Source organism: Vipera berus (assembly GCF_964194415.1).
Source record: "Vipera berus genome assembly, chromosome: 5".
NCBI classification, from domain to species: Eukaryota; Metazoa; Chordata; class Lepidosauria; order Squamata; family Viperidae; genus Vipera; species Vipera berus.
Window position 1 is genome coordinate 102,649,972 of NC_138207.1, and position 18,080 is coordinate 102,668,051.

Genomic DNA, 18,080 nt, shown 5'->3' on the forward strand with positions numbered 1-18,080 from the left:
GGTAGAGAGAAGGCAGAGAGAGAATGGAGAGAGAGAGGAGAGAGACGAAAGAGGGAGAGGGGAGAGAGAAGAGAGAAAGAGGGAGAGGGATAGAGAGAGGAAGAAGAGAGAGAGAGACAGGGAAAAAGAGAGGGGAGGAGAGAGGGAGAGAGGAAGAGAGAGAGAGAGAGGAAGAGAGACACGGAGAGAGAGGGGAAGGGGGAAAGAGAGGGAGAGAAAGAGGGAAGGGGAGAGAGGGAGAGGGGGAGAGATAGAAGAGAGAGAGGTAGAGAGAAGGCAGAGAGAGAAGGGAGAGAGAGGAGGAGAGAGACGAAAGAGGGAGAGGGGAGAGAGAAGAGAGAAAGAGGGAGAGGAGAGAGGGATAGAGAGAGGAAGAAGAGAGAGAGGGATGGGGAAAAAGAGAGGGGAGGAGAGAGGGAGAGAGAAGCCTTGCTACAGCTGCACAGCTTCAACAGAAATGAAGAAGCAACAGTTGGACCTTCCTCCCTAGTGACCCACAGAGCAGACGTAGCCAGGTGAGGAATATGATCAAGAGCAAAAGGAAAACAGGGAGTGAAACTTAATAGAGTGGCTGAAGTGATCTCAGCCACAGTTTAAAAAAAAATAATCACTGATTTAGGGAGAGACTGCATAAAGGCTGGATTCCTAGACAGCTGAAGATGTTCCCGCAAAGAAAAACGTGGAAAGAAAAAAACGACAAGGAGCAGAAACCACTCGGAACACAAAACTAAAGAAAGAAAAAATGGAAATTGTAGACAAGGATACCAGCTAAGGAGCCTGTGAAGCAGGAAGCAGCCTGAGAGACGCACAAGAGGAGGCTATTAAGAGGGAACTTCATTTGCAAACAACAAAGAGATCCCTGTGAGGATGAAACACAACCCTACTCATCCTCCTGGTTGTGTTTCAACCACCCCAAAACAAACTTGTGATGCCGAGTGATGGATGGAAAATTTTTCCCTCTTTCTACTCCGTGTGTTGTTTGCATTTTCCGTGGTAGAAACAGGTCAACAGTATCACTTTAGGCTGCTCTGCTTGTTAGCAGGAGGAAGGAATATTAAGTACGTTCACTGCCTTGAGTTACTCATGAAGTAATAAAGGCAGGATAAACAAATCTAATAAATTTTAAAAAAGCTAAGAATGATAAGACAAAGTTAAAACAAAACAAAAAAAAATCTGAAAGAAAAGCAAGAGCATTTTAACAAATATTATTTTGCCACATGTATGTTTAGCATATTTAACCCTGAGGATAATACATTTATTACATTTAAAGGGATAAATTTTAAATAGCGTTGTCCAAACCAATCTTTACTGGTATTACTTTGGAAAAATAAAATAACTATTGGGTTGCTATTACTGGTCATAAATATTGACCGAATCTGACTGAATTTGCCTTTCGTCATACAGGCTTTCGGGGTTGTTCGTTGGTGTGTTAATTTTTCAGGCAAAGCAATTTCCCACACTTGAAAATTACACTTTTACAGTGAAAGATCACTTTGATTTTCCACAGTAAGAATTAAATCAAGGTATTATGCTGGATCAATCTTTATGCCGTAGGAAAAATAGATACCGTAGTAAGCCAACCTCAGGATTCATCATGAAAAATTGTTGCATGATTCTCCCATATTTCCCCCCCCCCCAAAATCTTTCCAAGATAAAGTGCTTTGAGTCCAATTTATTGCTTTGGGAAAGTCATTTAAGGCTGTGCTTATTCTCACTGGCGGGTCTAACACCAATCTTTTGATCACAGCTGCAATTTAGGTTGGTGATTTGTGGCTGTGTTTTCATGTCTTCACTAAACTTTATGCTTTTTTTCTCCATCGATGAGGTCAGAAGTAGATGCTTCAAAAGATGCATGGACCATCAGCCAAATAGATTGGATCTGTGCTTCATTTCTTTCCCCCTTCTTTTCTGGCTGAAAGTAGGAAGAGCGTGGGGCACTGCTCATGGTGATGATGCCCTCCGTTCAGCTTTGATGGTGTACAGCCACGTTCTCGGATGGGCTGGTTTCCTTTCCCCGCTAACTCTTCCCAACATAATGGCTTTCTCCAGCGAGTTGACCTGGCCAAAATAAGTGAGAGGTAGTTTTGTGATTTTGCCTCCTAGTGTTATCAATGTCTTTGAAAGGTTCTCCGTCATCCGGGTCCTGGTTGTCCCAAAGGTGCTTTTTCAGGAGGCAACTGGACTTTCTTGCTTTTTCTTTGAAGACATTTCGCTTCTCATCCAAGAAGCTTCTTCAGTTCTGACCGGATGTTGGTGTTGTGATTCAGGGTCAGCCTGTGGGTTCGGCAGTTGGGTCGGACGACTCAGAGGAGGAGGAGGGGGGTGTTGAAGACCTTGCTGAGGGGGTTGAAGATCTTGCTGATGAGAGCCCTCAGCCAGGCCCCTCCCACTTGGTCACCATGGAGACCCAGCTGTGTGAGCCTGACAGCGTGGATGAAGATGTCCCACAGCTGGCCCTGTTCAAGGACGCCCGACACAGGAGGCAGTCAATCAGGAGTAAACAGAGGAAGGCAATGGGGCAGTTCAGAAGGAGGCAGAGAGAAGCCACGCCCTCAACTCTATATAAGGGGAATGTCTGGGAGGGCTGGTTTGCTGAAGGCAACCGCTTGGATAGTTCATGTTTCTTTAAGCTCCTGTTTCTTGGTTTGTCTTGTTCCGTTTGTTTTTGTTGTAATAAATTTGGCAGGCGTAATTCCAGCCTCTTGCCTTCTTGTAAAAGGGGTTGTCCCTGCCTTTTCTGCAGGGCCGGTAGCAGGCTGGTACAGAACAGTTGGGGAATGGACTTTGGGATGAACCCCCTTCGAATGGTGAGCGTGAACAGATTTCCAGAAAACATTGCGCTTCAGTCTGAGACGCAGGCAACACAGACTCATCCCCAACAGCCAGTGCCCGTCTTCAGCAGTGAAGGGACCCAGGGCAGAAAACATCCAAGAAGGCTCCACAGCCATTTGCACCGCTCAGCTGACCCAGAGGACACAGGTAAACCTCCAAGTGGCCTCGACGACTCTCCAAAAGAAGGCAAATGACCGGCTGTCTGCAAGGAATAAAAATCCTTCCCTTCCCCACCATCCGGTCAGAGCGGAAGAAGCTTCTGGGATGAGAAGAGAAACGTCTTCAAAGAAAAACAAGAAAGTCCAGTTGCCTCCTGAAAAAGCATCTTTGGGACCTATCTTAAAATTGCTGCCTTGTTTATGAATAGACGTCCATGTGCATTTCAAAGTATTGATCACGACTTTGAAGTTCATCTGATGACTTCATGGAAACACCCGTAGCATTTTCTTCGCAAGAAGAAATTCTTGCCTCCTGAAAAAGGCACCTTTGGGACTTCCAGTGTTATGCTCCCCATTACTAGCGTATTAGTCAACTTTGCTGTCCAACAGCTCAAGCAAGTCGATTTTTTTTAAATTTTTTAATTCCATTTATATCCCGTCCTTCTCCGAAGACTCAGGGCGGCTTACAAGCTTAGCAGTAGCCTTCATTCTATGTATATGCCTGCTTATTAGGGCTTTCACACACACCCCAAGCGGCATTATTACAAAGTCAGCTTAATTGCCCCCAACAATCTGGGTCCTCATTTTACCTACCTCGGAAGGATGGAAGGCTGAGTCAACCTTGAGCCTGGTGGGACTCGAACCTGCACTAATTGCAGGCAGCTGGTGTTACTTAAGGAGGCATTAGCCCACTGCTCCACCAAGGCTCTATTTTCTTCACGTCTTTTGTTTTTTAGTTTGTATTAGTGTTTCTCAACCTTTTCATCACTGCTGACCCTCTTTAAATGTCTTTTTTGGCCATGGGCCAGGACCATGGACCGCCAAGAGTTAACACAAGATTTCAATCATAACAATTTCTTTCTTTCTTTCTTTCTTTCTTTCTTTCTTTCTTTCTTTCTTTCTTTCTTCTTTCTTTCTTTTGTATAAATTTCATTAGTTTTTATAGGGTTAGGAGTGAGGAGGGATCAGGGTTGGGGTTGGGATTTGGGTTAGGGTTTTTCCAAATAACATTCTCAATATTTAGCAAACAGCATAATGTCTGGGTTCATGTGTTTAACAAAAAATACTAGATAATATTTAATTATCATAAACAATATGTTAATTAATCGCTCGATAGTCTTCTTCTTGCTAATATATATTCAAAGTTACATATCACATTCCTTTCTCTCTAACTCGTGTTTCTAGCCATTGATAGAAATTATCCCATGTTCCAAAATACACTGAGTCTTCTTTCTCTTTTATCTTTAAAGTCAATCTGTCCATTTCTGCACACTCTAATTTCTTCAATCCTTCACGGACCTCCTGTGACAACATTGCAGCCCGCAAGGGGTAAACAGACCACAGGTTGAGAACTACTTGTTTTATGCCAAAGACATTTGGTTAATATCCACTATATGTCATGGTTCCGATGAATGAGACAAATCAAACAAATTGTAGGCATATTATTTATCTAAAAAGTCTTAGTAGTGAAACGAAACATCGGCACTCATGGAGGGATGCCAGAATCTGAAATCTCCTCCCCTGAAACCCATCATAACACACACACACACAATCCCCGCCCTTATCTACACGTCATAAATCACATCATCCAATTAGTTTTACATATGAGGTTTCACTTCCCATTCTGTACGCGGGCTTTTGCAATCTTATCACAACGTCCGGGTGATTCCTCCCTCCCAAATGAAGCAATTAATGTAACAGGTTGACTCTTATATTGTCAGTGCAAAAACATGTCAATGTTTGCAGCATTGACACTAAAATTGTGTGTTCCTCTGACTATCTTTTGCTATGGAGGGATGAAAAATTAGATGGTTCAGCTGCGAACAATCAGATCCATATGTGAAAGTTTCGAGATATATATATATATATACATACATACATATATATATATATATATATATATATATATATATATATATAGGCTGACATAGAGCATGACATGGTAATTCAAGGTTTCATATTAGCAAGTCTGGCTTTCTGTTCTAAGTAGGGCTTCATGAAACGATCCCAACAAGCCTTTGGGAGATCCAAGGTTTGAGTGGGAAGAAAGTCCCAGAAAAGCATGTTGTAATTATATTATTAACTAGATGTTCGAATAGAGTGGAGAATAGATAATCAGTAGAAATAGAAGTCAGGGACACAGTGGTTCAGTGGGTTAGGATGCTGAGCTTGTCGATCAGAAGGTCGGCAGTTTGGTGGGTCGAATCCCGAGTGCCGCGTAGCATAGTGAGCGCCTGTTACTCATCCCAGCTTCTGCCAACCTAGCAGTTCGAAAGCACGTAAAAATGCAAGTAGAAAAATAGGGACCGCTCCGGTGGGAAGGTAACAGTGTTCCGTGCGCCTTTGGTGTCTAGTCATGCCGGCCACATGACCACGGAGACGTCCTCGGACAAGCGCTGGCTCTTCGGCTTTGAAATGGAGATGAGCACCGGCCCCTAGAGTTGGAAACGACTAGCACGCATGTGCTGGGGAACCTTTACCTTTACCTAGAAATAGAAATAGAAATATTATCATAACTAGAAAGATAAGAATTGTAATTAGACTATTAGATTTTGGTATGAGAAGGGAAACAGGAAAATGCTAAGAAGGTTGAATAAGGGAAGCTTTGGGTTACCCAAAATATAACTTACTGTACTTTGAAATTATAAACAATAGAGACATTTTGAACACTGAGGGGAAATTAAAATTTTTTAAAAAGCAAAAACAGGATCCTGATTGAACATATGGCTATGAAGTGCAAATGCAATTAGGATAGGTGTTGGTTAGAAAAGTTATCTAAAACTGACATCATTGATTTTATGAGAAAAATGTAACAAAGTTGTTGATATTCAGTTGTATATTTATTAATAACAATAAGAATTGTGGGAAAACTGGAAGAAGAGAGGAAACATTGGCTGGTGTAACATTGGATCTAGATTGAAGAAGTTAATATAGACCACTGAATTACTAATGGACCCAGATAACACGTTGTCTGTTGAGTATTTGACTGTAAAACTAGAACATTAATTATTATTATTATTATTATTATTTTAAAAAAAGCATGTTGTAAACCTGACTTCGGCTTTTGTTTTCCATAGGATGTTCGACTCAAAGAATGGAGCCCGCTCTTGTCTTCAAAGGATTTGGTTTGACCTCGCCTTAATCAGCATCAGCTTCAGCTCAGCAGGCAGGTGCCATTAAAATGCTTCGTTTACAAGGTAAGCGCGTACGCAAGGCGACAAGTCCAGAATTAGTAATGCAACTCATCTGTCATTTTTATCATTTTGGGCCCTGCAGGGAGGATCTGATTAAATGGATATTCAACTCTTCGCATTAATGTGTACCCAATTTTAATTTGCATTTCATTAACCGCACACACACACACACACACACACACACACTCACACAAAGGCATAATTTTATTATTTGCTGTTCTGAAAGCAATTCTAAAGAACTAAAGGGAGTAGCTAAACTAGCAGGAAAGGAACGCTGTCTCAGAGGATCTTTTTTGTTCCTTCTCTTCCTGTCACACCTTTACCTACTACAAAAGTCAGCCGTTGTTCACTTGGACCAACAACATACCAGGCTAGTTAACTTTCAGGTTTAAATGCTGTTGTGGTTTCTAAGGAAATCCTTAGAGGAAAAACGACAAAAATTAGCCCCTGTATGTTGAGTTCCCTGCACGTTGAATAAGCATGCAGGAAACAAAAATAATTGGGCAATATCATATTGCGGGTTTAGTTCTGTTTTAAATACAGGTAGTCCTCGAATTATGACCGCAGCTGAGGTAAGAACTTCCGTTCCTGAGCAAGATGGTTGTTAAGTAGGTTTTGCCCCATTTTGCGACCATTCTAGCCACAGTTGTTAGGTGAAACACTGCAGTTGTTAAGTTAGAGACAAGGTTGTTAAACGAATCTGCTTTCCTCCTTAACTTTGGTCACAAAAGTGAACACATGAGGACACTGCAACTGTCATAAGTACATGCCTGTTGCCAAGGGTCTGAATTTTGATCATGTGACTGCGAGGATGCTGCAACGGTTGTTAAGTGTGAAAAATGGCCATGTCATTTTTTTAGCGCCATTGTGACCTTGAGCCATCACTAAACGAGTGATTACAAGTCAGGGGCTACCTGTAAATGGGTTTTATAAGAACATAAAAAGACTCTATTAGAACAGATTAATCCACTTCCAAGCCCAGCAGAATCTTTTTGCTCACTGCTTCTCAGTTACTGATATTTAGGATATATTTACTTAGAAGAGATTGGACATCCCTTTGTCAGGTTTCCTGCCTAGCAGGGGATTGGACTAGATGACCTCCAAGGTCACTTCCATCATCATCATCATCATCATCATCATCATCATTATTATTATTATTATTATTATTATTATTATTATTATTATTATTATTATTATTATTATTATTATTATTATTATTATTATTACTACAAACCTTCTTTAAATTTCAGCAATCCAGCCTGAATCCAGGCAACTGCTAGAGGTTAGCAGAGAGTTTTCTTGACATCACCTGGATATTTCTGTATTTACCTCTTGTAAATGCAGCAGTAACTTTATCATCACTTCCAATCTGAAACTTAATCAGAAGGTTTACTTAACTGGGCTGTGCAGACTCAAAAATAATTCAGTCTAGTTCCTATAGGACCAAGAGATTGAAAACTAGAACTATCAAACTTGATTTCATTTTTAAGGCTTACACTTCAAGATCCTTTTTAATTCCTTTGTAGCCATCTGCTCTAAGAAGAGCAAATTGGAAATCTCACCATGAATTGTGTCTTTTATTACACAAAGCATCTCCACAGTTCATGAATGATTTAAACCCTTGGGGGGGGGGGAAGAGGATTAAAAAGATCTGATGCACTCTCCAGACTGAAATATCACTTATAAACACTTACAATCTTAAAGACTTGTGTGGAACATTTAGAATAGAATAGAATAGAATAGAATAGAATAGAATAGAATAGAATAGAATAGAATAGAATAGAATAGAATAGAATAGAATAGAATAGAATAGAATAGAATAGAATAGAATAGAATATAGAATAATAAGAATAGAATAGAATAGAACCGTGATGGCGAACCTATGGCACACGTGCCACAGGTGGCACACAGAGCCCTCTCTGTGGGCACGCACACCATCGCCCCAGTCCTAGGCCTTCAGCTGGGTATCATAAAACCTTTTTGCTTTAAAAAAAAGGTTTAATCAATCAATCAATTTCAAAAAAGATCTCGCAAAGTTGGAATTGATTGATTGAACTTTTTAGTCCCACCCAGTCTAGCGTTACCACCGCAGCCCCACCCACCCAATGGACCACGCCCACCCAATGGACCACGCCTGCCCGGCACCCGACGATACATAAAAAGGTTTTGAGTTGCAGTTTGGGCACTCGGTCTCTAAAAGGTTCACCATCACTGGAATAGAATAATGATGATAATGATAATGATGATGATGATGATGATGATGATGATGATGATGATGATAATGAGAATAGAATAGAATAGAATAGAATAGAATAGAATAGAATAGAATAGAATAGAATAGAATAGAATAGAATAGAATAGAATAGAATAGAATAGAATAGAATGAGTTGTAAGGAACCTTGGAGGTCCAAACGCCTGCTCAGGCAGGAAATCCTATACTATTTCAGACAAATAGTTGTCCAATCTCTTCTTAAAAAAACTTCCAGTGTTGGAGCATCCACAGCTTCTGGAGGCAGGTTGTTCCACTGGTTAATTGCTTCTCTCCTTGATTAGTTTCCATCCATTGCTTCTTGTCCTGCCTTCAGGTGCTTTGAAGGATAGCTTGACTCCCTCTTCTTTGGGGCAACCCCCTGAGATATTGGAAGACTGCTATCATGTCCCCCCTCGTCCTTCTCTTCATTAAACTAGACATACCCAATTCCAGGAACCGTTCTTTGTATATGTTTTAGCCTCCAGTCCCCTAATCCTCTTTGTTGCTCCCTTCCAGCTCTGTTCTATTCAATAGGTTGAGCAATGTGGATTAGACTGAGATGTAGCCTGTATTTCTGAAAAGACCAATGTGTTACAAACTGACACTTCAAACTCATCTTATCCATCCATATAAAACTGCCTCTGCTGCCTGGGTGTTTAGAAAAACAAGCATTCCTTTCCAGGAAAAAAAATGAGAAAAACATGTAAATATCTTATTGAAATTCAGTTAGAATGAAATCTGACAATGAGACTATATAATAACATGTTGAAGGAATGGCTTAATCAAATAAATTGCATGCCCTGATTAAGAATTGATTAAAATAGAGGAAAGGGTGGAAAATTAATACGTGGAGATTAAGTTATGAATCAAAATATCGGGACTGGATTTTAGGAATTAATGAATAAGGAATAATATACTGAAGAGGAAAGGTAGAAATTCTTTATTCCTTTTTTTTGGGGGGGGGGAAATGCTGGCTTGTTCACTTTATACACTACCCCAGGGGATAATGTTATAATGAATTGTTGTTGTTGTTGTTAGTTGCGAAGTCGTGTCCGACCCATCGCGACCCTATGGACAATGTTCCTCCAGGCTTTCCTGTCCTCTACCATATAATGAATTAAATACATTAATTTCAAAAAGCTTAAAACCTACTGGGCTCCAATAGCTATGCCACCTTGGAGCACCTTAGAGTTCTGAATACAGTAATAAGTTCGAAAACTTCAGTGAATCAGAACACCACAATAAACACACAGAAAAAACCCAAAGGAACAGCCAATTAGATTCAACACAAATCTTTGGACCCAAAAGCCTGTGGAAAAAGAATTCAACATAATCTCTATCCTGTTCCAGAGAAAGTGGGACCCCTGCCCCCCCTTTAAAACTGCCCCCACGACATTATATCAAACGATTTGAAGAAATGTTGCGATCCAGTTACAATTTAAAGATTGGGCTTTGAACAAAGCACGTATGTCTGAAAAATTCTAACTTAAAAAATGATGTTTTCCACCTCTACTCACCTGTGTAACAAAAAAAAAAGCTACAACCTCAGCCTGCAACGTATTATTTTCTTTTCAATGATACAACTTCGAAAACAATATGCTTCTCACTGAATGCAGCCTAGTAATTAAAAGCCTTACGATCCAAATCTCTAGTGTTTAATCTCTTTTTCCTGTTTTGGAAGTCTTTGTGCTTGTTTAATTTTTTTTTCTCCCATAGCAAAGTCTAGGTCTTTAGTTGGGAATTATTAACCTTTTAAGAAGATATCCAGAATTTAACTTCAAAATGACCTTTTGGAATGCATAGGATGGAAGCTTGAATCCAGCACCAGTCTGGAGCTTTTTAAAGCAGCTGCATCTTTTCCTGGGATAACCAATCTTTTACTCTTTCTAGGATAATGAAAAGAATGGAAAGCCATGAAAGGAACAGTAAAAAGAAATTAGCAAGTGGAATTCTATATTCTACATTAAGATTTTGAATATCGAAAATCAATTTTCTGTGGAACATCGCTGTTACGAAAACCAACTTGGAACGCTTCTTCAAAACTGACTTACAGCACAATTTTAAAGTAACCCTTTCTTCCAGGTGGGGTTTCTCAAATTCTGTAAAACTTAATTCCAATCCTACCTACAATGAACTGCACTGATTTGTTTTCTGGGAAGATCGGGTCTCCCGTTATAGTGGACTGTGAACAGAATAGGAGTGAGCAGTTTTTCACAGAAATATATCCTGTGAAACATTGTGTAATCTGATATCTCTGCTGTTGTTATCACTCCTTTAGGCTCATTTCTGAGCTGTTGGTATCGTCTTTTAAAGCTGGACCAATTCCCAACGTTTTTAAAATTAATTGAGCCAAGTTGCATTGGATAGTCTCAGGATCCCCAATTCCCTTTAGATACCAAAGGACTAATGGTCAACAAACGGACAGGAAAATCCTTTTCCAGAATTCTGAAAAAGCAAACAAAAACACAGGAAATCATGAACAGCATTCCCAAAGTCGAATGTTACGCATGACTTACGTAATTTCTTTCATCTTTAAAATATTCTGCAAAGACAAACCCATCTCTTTCCTAAGACACTTCGTAATAAGGTTTTCTTTTTAAGTTCTCCATTTTACCAAGATGTTGGAGACAGACTTGGATAATTCCAGTTCCCCTCCCCTCCATCTCCACCCCACAAAAAAAAGGTGGTTAGTGATTATTTTACTAGTCCCAAAATCTTTGGTGTAACTTGATTCTGAGTCACTGAACAGAAATTAATTCAATCAGGATGCAGTCTGGGAAGACCGTAAATGCAGAACATGTGACTATAACCTTTAGGCTATTTTGTTTCCTCCCCCACTTTTCTTCTGTTTTATGCGTCATCCACCCTGACAGACAGTTAGTCCGGACTCAAAAACTTGCTCTTTGATGGACATTTTGTTCCTTGTAAAAGTCACAACACAGTCAATACGCTGAGTTGATCCAAGGCATACAAAGTACAGACAAGATGATCGTCACTAAATTGGTATGATCACGAAGAGCGCAGGGTAGCAGGTCAATGATAATTACCAAGGGTTAAGTACTGTAGGCAGGAAATGTGATTTTTCTATGACTATTTTGGATCGCCGCTCTCTTAAGAATTAAGAACATAGAATAACAGAGTTGGAAGGACCTTGGAGGTCTTCTAGTGCTCGAGCAGGAGACCCTAGACCATTTCAGACAAGTGGCTGTCCAGTCTCTTCCTAAAAACCTCCAGTGATGGAGCACCCACAACATCTGAAGGCAACTTCTGTTCCACTGATTAATTGTCCTCTCTGTTAGGAAATTTCTCCTTAATTCCAGGTTGCTTCTCTCCTGGATTAGTTTCCATCTATTACTCCTTGTCCTGCCTTCTGGGGCTTTGGAAAATAAGTTGACCCTCTCCTTTTTGTGGCAGCCCCTCAAACACTGGAAGAGTGCTATCATGTCTCCCCTAGTCCTTCTTTTCTCTAGACTGGCCATAAAGGTAAAGGTAAAGGTTCCCCCGCACACGCGTGCTAGTCGTTTCCAACTCTAGGGGCCAGTGCTCATCTCCATTTCAAAGCTGAAGAGCCAGCGCTTGTCCGAGGACGTCTCCATGGTCATGTGGCCGGCATGACTAGACGCCAAAGGCGCACGGAACACTGTTACCTTCCCACCGCAGTGGTCCCTATTTTTCTACTTGCATTTTTACGTGCTTTCGAACTGCTAGGTTGGCAGAAGCTGGGATGAGTAACAGGTGCTCACTCTGTTACGCGGCACTCGGGATTGGACCCGCCAAACTGCCGAACTTCTGATCGACAAGCTCAGCATCCTAACCCACTGAGCCACCGCCTCCCTTTTTAGACTGGCCATACCTAATTCCTTTAGCCATTCTTCAAGTTTTAGCCTCCGGCCCCCTGTTCATCCTTGCTGCTCTTCTCTGCACTCTTTCCAGAGTCACGACATCTTTTTTTCCCATTGTGGTGACCAAAACGGGATGCAGTATTCCAAGTGTGGCCTTACTGAGGCTTTGCAAAGTGGTACTAATTCTTCACATGATTTTGTTTCTCTCCCTCTGTTAATGCAGCCTAGGATTGCCTTTTTCACTGCTCCTGCACACTGCTGGCTCATAGCTAGGTGATTGTCCACTAGGACTCCAAGATCCCTCTCATAGTTGCTGCTACTGAGCCAAGTTTCACCTAGTCTGAATCTGTATGATTGTTTTTTTCTTGCCTAAGTGTTAAAACCTTACTTTTCTCTACATTAAATTTAGTTTTGCGGGATAGGGCCCAGCGTTCAGGTCTGTCAAGATCCTTCTGGATGTTGAACCTATCTTCTTGTCTATTCCTCTCAGCTTGGTGTCCTCTGCAAATTTGACAATGGCAATTTTCTTTGCCCTTGTCCAAGCAAGGGTGGGCAAATTAAAATCTGACATCTCTAAAGGCAACAGAGAGGCAGTCTAATGTAGCGGTTGAGGCACTTAGGCTAGAAAACAGGATGCTGCGAGTTCTAGTCCTGCCATAGGCAGAAATCCAATTGGGTAATCTTGAGCCAGGCCCTTTGTCTTAGCCCTAGGATTGAAAGCAATGGCAAACCCCTTCGGAAAAGTCTTGCTAAGAAAACTGCAGGCAGTCATCAGCAGTTAATACTGACTCAAAGGCAGCAAAATAAATAAATTGTTGCCACTTGTTGCATGGATTTTTGTGGTCAGAATTGTCGATTTACGACTGCTTTTCCACACTTACAACTGTTTTAGCATCCCCAGGGTCACATGATCGAAGTTCATCTGAACTTTGGCAACTGACCCGTATTTATGACGGTCCCAGTGTCCCCCGGGGTCATGTGATTCCCCTTCTGTGACCTTCTGACAAGCAAAATCAATGGGGAAGCCAGATTTATTTAACAACCACGTTACTAACTTAACAACTGTGGTGGTTCACTGATCATCCGTGGCAAGGAAAGTTGTAAAATGGGGCAGAGCTCATTGAGATCAAACGTAGCCCTTAGTCCAGGATTACCTGTATTTAATGGTGTTTTTTCCAGCTCGGTTATATAGGCTGGAAAACTAGTCTATCTAGTTTTGGTCTGATGCTCTACGTCAGTGTAGTGCAGTGTTTTTCAACCTTTTTTGGGCAAAGGCACACTTGTTTCATGAAAAAAATCACGAGGCACTCCACCATTAGAAAATGTTAAAAAATTTAACTCTGTGCCTATATTGACTATATATAAAGTACCGTAATTCTCTTGAATAGGAATCAAATAAACAGAAAGTATTTTATAATTACTTTTCAATTTTTCCCACGGCACACCAGGCAACATCTCGTGGCACACTAGTGTGCCGCGGAACAGTGGTTGAAAAACACTGGTGTAGTGTATGCTGTTAAGCACACACGGAAATGCCAGCACAGCAGGGGGCTGGACAGCTCCAGGCTATAACCGCTTTGGCGGGAAAGCCTGAATAGAGCGAGTCGTTGACAGCCCCAGGCATGGTCAGCTCTGGCGGGAAGCCAGGGTTTATTTTAATCCATTGGCCACCTGCACTGGCGGGAAGCCCAGGTTCAAATCTATTGGTCACCATTCACCTGGGCAGGTATAAGAGACGCCAGGTAAACCCCTTTGCCCCAGATTCATTCCTGATCCAAATAAAGAAGTACTACTCAGCTCAAGTGTCCGTCTCTCTGTGCGACCATGCGACATTGCAGTCAGGGGTGTCAAACTGCCGGCCCGTGGGCCAGATGTGTCGCGACGAAACCACGCCCACCCCATCGCCGGCAATGGGGAAAAAGCTCCGATACGTCGTGCGACGTCACGTGACGTCGCGAGTTTGACATGTCTGCTCTACGTGAACGTTTACATTAACAATAGTGCTACATCTTACACAAAGTGGGAATTTTACATTCTTCTTGATCCAGGAGGAATTGCCAGGATCTGCAAGGCTTTGCTTTCTAAAGCATTCATTAGGTACTTCCAAGCTCAGCGGTGTGATCCCAAAATCGCCGTCTTCGCCGTTAAAGTCTACCGAGATCTACTAACGAGGGGGATAGTCTGACAAGTGGATTGAGAATTGTAAGACTTTTGCCACCCTCCGGAGTCCTCAGCTGTGATAGGATATGGACTTGGCTGAAAGCAAGGGAGCTTTTTCCCCTGCAGTTATTATCATTACTTTGTAAGCAGTAGCTTTGGGGGGGTGGGGGTGGGTGGGAGAGAAACATGCATTTTATCCAATATTTGGTATTCTAATTTGGTCGAGGAAAGCTTTCCCCCAGTTTAGTTGTCAAGGTAACCACGGCCTTCCTCTCCATGCATTCCGCGGGTGTATTGCTTTTCCTCACTTCTCTCAGAGGCAATATTATAGTATGGCGATTGAGATTTAGGAAAAAATAAATAAATAAGGGGTGGGGAGAAAGAAAGACTCAAAGTCTTTTAACATCAAGAAGGCTCACGAAAGAGGCTGGCTTGAGAGCAAGCAGTGTTTGGAAGGCTTCCGCTGAGGTTGGAAATGCACCTCCGTCCTTTCAATCGGTCTCTCTCAAATGACTGGTCCTCATTTTACCAGCCTCGGGATGATTACCAGGGACTAGGGACAATTACGTGTTTTCCAGCCAAAGGGCAGGCATTTATGTACTGTATGTACCAACAGATGGATGGTCTAGTGCAGGGGTAGGCCACCTTGGCTCTTTTATGACTCGTGGACTTCAACACCCAGAATTCCTGAGCCGGCATGGCTCAGTTCGGAAACCTCTCCCTTTCCCCTCAGCACGGCTGGCTCAGGAATTCTGGGTGTTGAAGTCCACGAGTCATAAAAGAGCCAAGGTTGCCTACCCCTGGTCTAGTGGTTCAGGCAACAGTCTAGGAACTGGGAGACGGTGAGTTCTACTCCCACCTTAGACATGAAAGCTGGTTGGGTGACTTTGGGCCACCCCAACGTACTTCACGGAGTTATTATTTTGGGAAAAATAGGAGGAAAAGGGAGTATTAGATATGTCTGCCACCTTGAGTTGCTCATAAAAGTAATAATAACTAAGGCAGTGTATATTTATATATATAAATAAAAATAATAAATAAGGATTGAATTGAATAATGTTGAATATTTCTGTTTTCTAAGCTCACTCCAAATTGCAAATAAAAGCATTTTTGCATGGAGAAATGAATCCCCATTATTAATTTCTGAATAGATGTTGACATTTTTTGCTCCAGTCATGCACTCTCTCGAACTTTGAAACTATACTTCTCATAGCAGCCAGCTAACCTGACCATGAATTGAGGTTTATGGGAAATATAGTCAGGTGCATCAGAAAGACAAGCCATGCGTTGAGTTCTTCTCACCATTGCCATAATCCTGGTTCCAGAGCCCTGGTGGTGCAGTGGTTAGAATGTGGTATTGCAGAATAACTCTGCTCACTGTCAACCGTTCGATCCTGGCAAACTCAAGGTTGACTCAGCCTTCCATCCTTCCAAAGTCGGTAAAACGAGGACCCAGATTGTTGGGGGCAAATAGGCTGACTCTGTAAACCACTAGGAGAGGGCTATAAAGCACTATGAAGCAGTATATAAGTTTAGGTACTACTGCTGTTGATTCAGCCTTCCATCCTTCCAAGGTCAGTAAAATGAGGACCCAGATTACTGGAGGCAATAAGCTGACTCTGTAAACTCAGAGTGGGCTGGTAAAACACAATGAAGTGGTATATAAATCTACTGTAAGTGCTCTTAGTCTTGCTCTTGCCCTTCCTTCCTTCCTTCTTTCCTTTGTTCCTCCCTCCCTCCCTCCCTCCCTCCCTCCCTTCCTTCCTTCCTTCCTTCCTTCCTTCCTTCCTTCCTTCCTTCCTTCCTTCCTTCCCACTTAGGAATAGCACTTATATACCACTTCACAGTGCTTTACAGCCCTCTCTAAGTGGTTTACAGAGTCAGCCTATTTGCCCCCAACAATCTGGGTCCTCCTTTTACCGACCTCGGAAGGATGGAAGGCTGAGTCAACCTTGAGCCGATGAGACTCAAACTAAATGTGTAATATTTGTCTCCAGTACCATAATTCAAAGGTGTCCACCCTTTTCTTATCTACCTTTTTCAGAATCCAGATTTCGCATCCATAAGGAGCCACTGGGGAAATACACACACACACACACACACACACATATATACAGTATATATATATATATATATATATATATATATATATATATATATATATATATATATATATATATATATATATATATATATATATATATATATATATATATATATATATATATATATATATATATATATATATATATATATATATATATATATATATATATAGTTTGTTTGTTAAGCATTCAGGATACACTTGCTTAGCCCCAGACATGGGACAAAAGTTATTTCCTGTTTCGGCCTAGCCCAAGGCCATCCAAGGCCATCCACAGGCAGTAGCTACAGCAGTGGCAGCTCATATTTGTGTAAATTTTTTGGCTTGCTAACAAAGAATAAAAATATATATATATTGTGTTGACTAACCTGTGTTCAGTCGTAGGATGATATCTTTACTTTTCTAAATATTATTCATGTTGGACACTGCAGTTCTTCTGAGTGTTACCCAGACAGATTATACTTTTTCCTGTCCAGAAAAGGCTTCAAGCTATGAGCCATCTACTTGATCTACCTTGTTGATCCTACTGCTTCCCTTCTCGAGGCTGCTGCTTATCAACAAATGAATAGAAGAAAATCAATTTTAGCAGCCAACATGCCCCCCATTCTTTTGGAGTTTGGGCAATAGTGGCTGCGCTTAATTTTAATCTCATCCTCCCCCTGAAGGGAAGATGCGGCGTTTTTCTCCTCTCCCAAACCTTATAAGGTTGGCTTGTCTGAAAGGAGAGGGATAAGATCACCTTGAAGAATTTAATGGCAGGGAAAATAAAAATTGGGACTCGGCCACATCAAATTGGTTTGCATCTCCAAGGCCGCTGTTGAATTTCTATTATGGGCTTCCTTGTCTAGGATTCCCAGTCTGAGCTCAAAATGAACTGTCTGGAAACTGAGTGTTGTCATCAGAAGGGAATTGCAACTGTGCAAAACTGCAATCCCCATGATTAATGGGAAGGGAGAACTTCTTATTTCAAGACAGCTGTTCTCTGAGCAACTGACAAGTATTTTTTTTTCTCCAGCCCGCACAGAAGAAAATAAACAGCTCCAGCTGATCTTTTACTAAATAACTCTCAGCAAGGACACCGCCATTGCCTGCTTCCTCTGATCTATTGACATTCCAGAAGTGCTGCAGAGACGACACAAAAAGAGCCTCAGACAGTGAAAATGGCCTTGAAGGATCCCAGATGCATTTCGTACAGGAATCGGAAAGTCTGGGATGCAAGGCAGGTTTACATTAGAGATAGAAAATGCAGGAGGTTTAAATTCTGAAATTGTTTGAGAGGCACAGCAAATCCCTCTTTTGTCCCCCCCAGTCTGTTGCTCACCAGTGTGATCCCAGAGGAAGCTGGTGTTGATTTTTTTTTCTTAGAGAAATGTGGATGAGCGTGTATACCAACAAAAAGAGAATATTTGATCTGTGTTGTAATTGATCTGTATTGATTGATACAACTGATTTGATTCCTAAGGGATCGTACCAGACTGCTGAATCCAGCTTGGTTCAATTTGTTTTTGGACTGGTTTAAATGTTTAAAATACACGCGTC